The sequence below is a fragment of the Salvelinus sp. IW2-2015 genome, unplaced genomic scaffold (assembly GCF_002910315.2).
Source record: "Salvelinus sp. IW2-2015 unplaced genomic scaffold, ASM291031v2 Un_scaffold1192, whole genome shotgun sequence".
Classification (NCBI taxonomy): domain Eukaryota; kingdom Metazoa; phylum Chordata; class Actinopteri; order Salmoniformes; family Salmonidae; genus Salvelinus; species Salvelinus sp. IW2-2015.
The window spans coordinates 490,212-498,607 of NW_019942770.1; positions in this window are offsets into that span (position 1 = coordinate 490,212).

Genomic DNA, 8,396 nt, shown 5'->3' on the forward strand with positions numbered 1-8,396 from the left:
TATTGATCAGTAACACTAGTGTATATAGTATTGATCCATGACACTAGTGTATGTGGTATTGATCAGTAACACTAGTGTATATAGTATTGATCAGTAACACGAGTGTATGTGGTATTGATCAGTAACACTAGTGTATGTGGTATTGATCAGTAACACTAGTGTATGTAGTATTGATCAGTAAACACTAGTGTATGTAATATTGATCAGTAACACTAGTGTATACTAGTGTATATAGTATTGATCAGTAACACTAGTGTATGTGGTATTGATCATCAGTAACACTAGTGTATACTAGTGTATATAGTTTGATCAGTAACACTAGTGTATGTGGTATTGATCAGTAACACTAGTGTATATACTATTGATCATCAGTGACACTAGTGTATGTGGTATTGATCAGTAACACTAGTGTATGTGGTATTGATCATCAGTGACACTAGTGTATATACTATTGATCATCAGTGACACTAGTGTATGTAGTATTGATCAGTAACACTAGTGTATATAGTATTGATCAGTAACACTAGTGTATGTGGTATTGATCAGTAACACTAGTGTATTGGTGTATTGATCAGTAACACTAGTGTATGGTGGTATTGATCAGTAACACTAGTGTATATACTATTGATCATCAGTGACACTAGTGTATGTAGTATTGATCAGTAACCTAGTGTATATAGTATTGATCAGTAACACTAGTGTATGTGGTATTGATCAGTAACACTAGTGTATGTAGTATTGATCAGTAACACTAGTGTATATAGTATTGATCAGTAACACTAGTGTATGTGTATTGATCAGTAACACTAGTGTATGTAGTATTGATCAGTAACACTAGTGTATGTAGTATTGATCAGTAACACTAGTGTATATAGTATTGATCAGTAACACTAGTGTATATAGTATTGATCAGTAACACTAGTGATATGTAGTATTGATCAGAACACTAGTGTATGTAGTATTGATCAGTAACACTAGTGTATGTAGTATTGATCAGTAACACTAGTGTATGTAGTATTGATCAGTAACACTAGTGTATGTAGTATTGATCAGAACACTAGTGTATATAGTATTGATCAGTAACACTAGTGTATATAGTATTTTATCAGTAACACTAGTGTATATAGTATTGATCAGTAACACTAGTGTATGTAGTATTGATCAGTAACACTAGTGTATGTAGTATTGATCAGTAACACTAGTGTATGTAGTATTGATCAGTAACACTAGGTGTATGTAGATTGATCAGTAACACTAGTGTATGTAGTATTGATCAGTAACACTAGGTATGTAGTATGACAGTACATAGTGTATGTAGTATTGATCAGTAACACTAGTGTATGTAGTATTGATCAGTAACACTAGTGTATATAGTATTGATCAGTAACACTAGTGTATGTAGTATTGATCAGTAACACTAGTGTATATAGTATTGATCAGTAACACTAGTGTTGTAGTATTGATCAGTCACTAGTGTATGTAGTATTGATCAGTAACACTAGTGTAATAGTATTGATCAGTAACACTAGTGTATATAGTATTGATCAGTAACACTAGTGTATATAGTATTGATCAGTAACACTAGTGTATGTAGTATTGATCAGTAACACTAGTGTATGTAGTATTGATCAGACTAGTTTATTGTCAAGGAAAGACTAGTTTATTGTCAAGGAAAGACTAGTTTATTGTCAAGGAAAGACTAGTTTATTGTCAAGGAAAGACTAGTCTCTATTTGACTCCAGTTGAGAGCTATATTTTTCGTGATGTGCTGTTGTAGAGCCAGGTCATTTGTAGTCGGTCATGGCACAATAAAAGGATGCTTATGGTCGCTGAGCAGACGTGCTGGAGACAGACTGCTGTGTGTGTTCAGAGTTGCAAAACAAATGTCACATTTAAAAGGCAACTAAAGGGAGGCAGCAACTTTAAACTACATGTTTGTAAATGGGAACGAGATGCGGCGTGTGAGGTTCAATATAGAGACTGAGGTTACTAGAGAAGGAGGATACCGAGGCGTGTTGATATTTACTGTAACTACTAAATCATCGCGATGTACACGTCAGTTTGTTGACGGATGTAGTCAGACACTAAGATGCTGCTTCTGGCAATGCATTTCTGTGGACCAATGGAATAAATGGAATATAATAACAATGGCACCCTATTAAATGTATTCATTCAAAGTCTTGAGAAAATTAAAATATAGAACAATTCCTTATTGTCTTTCTCTCATAAAGAAAATAGAGTAGGACTGTAAAACAGAGTAGTAAATAGAGTAGGACTGTAAAACAGAGTAGTAAATAGAGTAGGACTTTAAAACAGAGTAGAAAATAGAGTAGAACTGTAAAACAGAGTAGTAAATAGAGTAGGACTGTAAAACAGAGTAGAAAATAGAGTAGCACTGTAAAACAGAGTAGAAAATAGAGTATGTAAAACAGAGTGGAAAAAAATAAAACATTGTACATTTAAGATCGAGCTAAGAGAAGAGCGAGAGAGAGAGAGAGAGAGAGAGAAAAAACAACATTTTAAAATAAGATTGCGTATGTTTTTGGCAGGAGGACAGGAAATGCAGGAAAGTAGAGCAGGTGGCATTCCAGCCTGGCTCACACCCAAAAATGCTAGGATCTCCCTCTCTGACAGGAGTGTGTGTGTGTGTGTCTGTGTGTGTCTGTGTGTGTGTGTGTGTGTGTGTCTGTGTAGTCTGTGTGTCTGTGTGTGCTGTGTGCTGTGTCTGTGTGTGTCTGTGTGTGTCTGTGTGGTGTCTGTGTGTGTGTGTGTGTGTGTCTGTGTGTCTGTGTTGTGTGTCTGTGTGTGTGTGTGTGTGTGGTGTTGTCTGTGGCGTGTGTCTGTGGTGTGTTCTTGTGTGTGTCTGTGTGTGTCGTGTGTGTGTCTGTGTGTGTCTTGTGTGTGTCTGTGTGTGTCTGTGTGTGTGTGTGTGTGTGTGTGTGTGTGTGTGTGTGTGTGTGTGTGTGTGTGTGTGTGTGTGTGTGTGTGTGTGTGTGTGTGTGTGTGTGTGTGTGTGTGGAAGAGAGCGTGTATGTCGGCAGCCAACCCATTACAACACAGAAACATATCGAGGGCCCGGCACCTTTACACACGCACACGCACAGGCACAGACACAGACACAGACACAGACTCAGACACAGACTCAGACACAGACACAGGAACTGACTGACTGACTGAAACAACAGAGTTAGGGAATATATCCAAATAGACTGTAATATTCAGACATTTTTAACCATGTAGACTATTAGGCCTGGTCATCACTAGACTATTAGAGCCTGGTCATCACTAGACTATTAGAGCCTGTCATCACTATAACCATTAGAGCCTGGTCATCACTATACCATTAAAGCCTGGTCATCACTAGACTATTAGAGCCTGGTCATCACTATACCATTAGAGCCTGGTCATCACTATACCATTAGAGCCTGGTCATCACTAACTATTAGAGCCTGGTCACCACTAGACTATTAGAGCCTGGTCATCACTATACTATTAGAGCCTGGTCATCACTATACCATTAGAGCCTGGTCATCACTATACTATTAGAGCCTGGTCATCACTAGACTATTAGAGCTGGTATCACTAGACTATTAAGCCTGGTCATCACTATACATTAGAGCCTGGTCATCACTAGACTATTAGAGCCTGGTCATCACTATACCATTAGAGCCTGGTCATCACTAGACTATTAGAGCCTGGTCATCACATACCATTAGAGCCTGGTCATCACTAGACCATTAGAGCCTGTCATCACTAGACTATTAGAGCCTGGTCATCACATATACCATTAGAGCCTGGTCATCACTATACCATTAGAGCTGGTCATCACTATACCATTAGAGCCTGGTCATCACTATACCATTAGAGCCTGGTCATCACTATACCATTAGAGCCTGGTCATCACTAGACCATTAGAGCCTGGTCATCACTAGAACTATTAGAGCCTGGTCATCACTAGACTATTAGAGCCTGGTCATCACTAGACCATTAGAGCCTGGTCATCACTAGACTATTAGAGCCTGGTCATCACTATACCATTAGAGCCTGGTCATCACAGAGCTATTAGAGCCTGGTCATCACTAGACTATTAAAGCCTGGTCATCACTAGACTATTAGAGCCTGGTCATCACATAGACCATTAGAGCCTGGTCATCACTATACATATAGAGCCTGGTCATCACTAGACCATTAGAGCTGGTCATCACTAGACTATTAGAGCCTGGTCATGCACTAGACTATTAGAGCCGTCGATATAGACCATTAAGCCGGTCATAACTAGACTATTAGAGCCTGGTCATCACTAACCATTAGAGCCTGAGTCATCACTAGATATTAGAGCCTGGTCATCAACTAACTATATAAGCCTGGTCATCACTAGACTATTAGAGCCTGGTCATCACTAGACATTAAGAGCCTGGTCATCACTAGACTATTAGAGCCTGGTCATCACTAGACTATTAAGCCTGGTATCACTGACCATTAAGCCTGACATCACTAGACCATTAGACCTGGTCATCACTACACTATTAGAGCCTGGTCATCACTACCATTAGAGCCTGGTCATCACTATACCATTAGAGCCTGTCATCACTAGACTATAAGCCTGCATCACTAACTATTAGAGCCTGGTTCTATACCTTACGTATAGACTATTAGAGCCTGGTCAACTAGACTATTAGAGCCTGGTCATCACTAGAATTAAGAGGCCTGGTCATCACATACTATTAGAGCCTGGTCATCCTATACTAAGTGCATCACTAGACTATTAGAGCCTGTCATCACTAGACATTAGAGCCTGGTCATCACTATACTATTAGAGCCTGTCATCACTAGACTATTAGAGCCTGTCATCACTATACTATTAGAGCCTGTCATCGCTAGACTATTAGAGCCTGGTCATCGCTATACTATTAGAGCCGCTAGACCATTAGAGCCTGGTCATCACTATACTTTTAGAGCCTGGTCATCATGCTTTTCAGTTAAAATTATTATATAAAATTCTCGCCACCAACAAAAATGTTGAATATTTGGGGCATAAAATCATCGCAGCTCTGCAGATTTCGTTGTGAGAATACAGAATCAATAGACATTTATTTTGGTATTGCCCTCCAGTAGCCTGTTTCTGGTCTCAGGTTCAGGAATGGCTGAAAATGCATAGCATTGATCTAATATAATTGACCTAGAAAAGCTATGGATCTAGACGTAGTCGTCGATCTATTTGACGAGTGTTCAGATCGTGCAGTTTAGTAACAAGTGGGTGGAAGTCTGTGTCAGGCAATGATAGGTGAGTAGACATATAAGAGTATGGTCAAAAATAAAAGTTTTTTAAAAAGTCAAAATAAAACATAATAAAAGGTCAGTTGAATGACACCGAGGTGTTTTTACAACTAATGCCAGTTTGCCTGAGGCTGATGCCGTGCAGGTTTTGTACACATGCATATACACACACTCTCATTCAAATAAACACATACAGGAACACACACATACATGTAATAGTGCCAGACGTGCACACAAACAATACAGTGGCATTGCTGTTATGATTTCAGTTGTCCTTGATGTCCTCTGTTTAAATATATATTGTTTTGCATTGTTGTTTGCTGTTTTCTTCTGTCTTTTTCGTTTTTCTCTTTAGTTTTACTCTTGGTTGTTGGTGCAGTTGGGGGTTCATGGGGGTGGGGGTTCATCTCTTGGTTGTTGGTGCATTGGGGGGTTCATGGGGGTGGGGAATGCTCTTGGGGGGGGACTGTGGGAGGGGTCTCGAATGGTTGAGGGACAGCTATTGGGGAACTATGGGGGGGATCTTGGAGGGATCAGGTTCACGTTTTTTGGCCTGGTGGTCGATCGGTCAACGTGCCCTTGAGCAGGGCATTGACCCTGGATGCTTCTGTGTGTCTCTCTGAATGGGAGTCTGTTGGATGACTGGTGTGATGTAGTTGTCGAGCAGCTTCACTGCAACAATATTGTATGTTTCGGATATTCAATAAAACATTTTTTTGTTTAAAAATAAATAAAAAATAAAATAAAATGCTTCATTTTGTGTCAGTCACAGTGGTTGTAGAATTGAACGGCTCTTTTCTGGATTTTGAAAACTAACCGGTATAGTCCTAATTCTGCTCTGCATTCCTTGTTTGGGATTTTACGTTGTACACAGAGGATGTTTTTTTTGCAGAATTCCACATGCAGAGATTCAATTTGGTGTTTGTTCCATTTGGCAAATTCTTGGTTGGCGAGCGGACCCCAGACCTCACAACCATAGAGGTCAATGGGTTCGATAGCTGATTCAAGTATTTTTTTTGCCAGATCCTAATTGTGATTGTCACGCCCTGACCTTAGTTCCTTTGTTATGTCTCTATTTTGGTTTGGTCAGGGCGTGAGTTGGGGTGGGCATTCTATGTTTGTGTTCTATGTTTTCTATTTCTATGTGTTTGGCCGGGTGTGGTTCTCAATCAGAGGCAGCTGTCTATCGTTGTCTCTGATTGAGAACCATACTTAGGTAGCCTTTTCCCACCTGTGTTTTGTGGGTAGTTRTTTTCTGTTTTGTGTTGCTGCACCTTACAGGACTGTTTCGGTTATCGTTTATTCACTTTGTTATTTTGTATTTAGTGTAGCGGTTGACCGATTATGATTTTTCAATGCCGATACCGATACCGATTATTGGAGGACAAAAAAAGCCGATACCGATTAATCGGTATAAATATATATATATATATATATATCATACACACACACACATTTTTGAAATAATGACAATTGCAACAATACTGAATGAACAATGAACACTTTTATTTTACTTAATATAATACATAAATACACACACGCACACAGCGCTGAAGTCACAATGATACTGAAGAGTCTGCTTAGGAGACAAATACTCTCAACTGTTTGAATAAAAATTGAGTTTAAGTTACCTGTGATGAATGTTGAAAACAAAAACTTAAATTTCTATATGCAGGAAATCCTATTTTAATTACGGGCATGGTAAGAATTGACAACCAAAGTGCGAGTCATAATTCCCATGACACCTAGCAAAATCTGAAAAGCGGTTCCTTCATTTATTCCATAGGATATTTTTAGATTCACTTAAAATAAGGTCTGTGTTTCGTGTAGGCTTACATCACCGTGCCAATTTTATAACTGTGTAGATATCCATAGGACAAGGTAACTCTGATCAATATTGGTTAAATATAAGCGGAAAAAAATAATAATTGTAGAGTGGATTTATGAAAATATGTTGACAAACGTTACCTTATCCTAGTGAGATTTACACGGGTATCAAAACGTCGAGGACGGTTTAAGCCTGCACGAAACACAGACCTTATTTGAAGTAGATCAAGACATTCTCTATGGAAGACATGAACGGTAAAATAACGAAGGAACCCCTTTCAAATTCAGCCGCAAGTTATTACAGGAATTATAACGCGTCGACTATTTCTCTCTAAACCATATACCTTTGACTAATCCGGAAACTATCACCTCGAAAACAAAACGTTTATTCCGTTCCGTATTTTATCTAATGGGTGGCATCCATGAGTCTAAATATTCCTGTTACATTGCACAACCTTCAATGTTGTCATAATTACGTAACGTTCTGGCAAATTAGTTCGCAAAGAGCCAGGCGGCCCAAATTGTTGCATTACCCTGACTCTGCGTGCATGAACGCAATGAGAAATGACACAATTTCACCTGGTTAATATTGCCTGCTAACCTGGATTTCTTTTAGCTAAATATGCAGGTTTAAAAATATATACTTGTGTATTGATTTTAAGAAAGGCATTGATGTTTATGGTTAAGTACACATTGGAGCAATGACAGTCATTGATTGATTGTTTTTTATAAGATAAGTTTAATGCTAGCTAGCAACTTACCTTAGCTTACTGCATTCGCTAACAGGCAGGCTCCTCGTGGAGTGCAATGTAACCAATGCAAGATTGGATCCACCGAGCTGACAAGGTTAAAAATCTGTCGTTCTGCCCCTAAACGAGGTAGAACGTTCCTAGGCCGTAATTGAAAATAAGAATGTGTTCTTAACTGACTTGCCTAGTTAAATAAAGATTAAATAAAGGTGTAAAAAAAAAAGGCGCCCAAAAATACCGATTTCCGATTGTTATGAAAACTTGAAATCGGCCTCTAATTTAGTGTTCAGTTTTCAATAAAGCATGAACACTTACCACGCTGCGTTTTGGTCCGATCCTTCCTGTTCATCAAACGAAGAAGATCGTTACAGAGATGTCACATTTGCTGTTCCTTTTTATGGCGTAGAAGGCCCTTCTTGCCTCGTCTCTCAGATAGTTCACAGCTTTTAAGGCAGTAAAACTTGGTGTTGATGTTTAGGCTGCGGTAGGTCTAGTTGTTTGTGTGCTCTAGGGCAACTGTCTCTCTCTCTCTGTGTGTACATC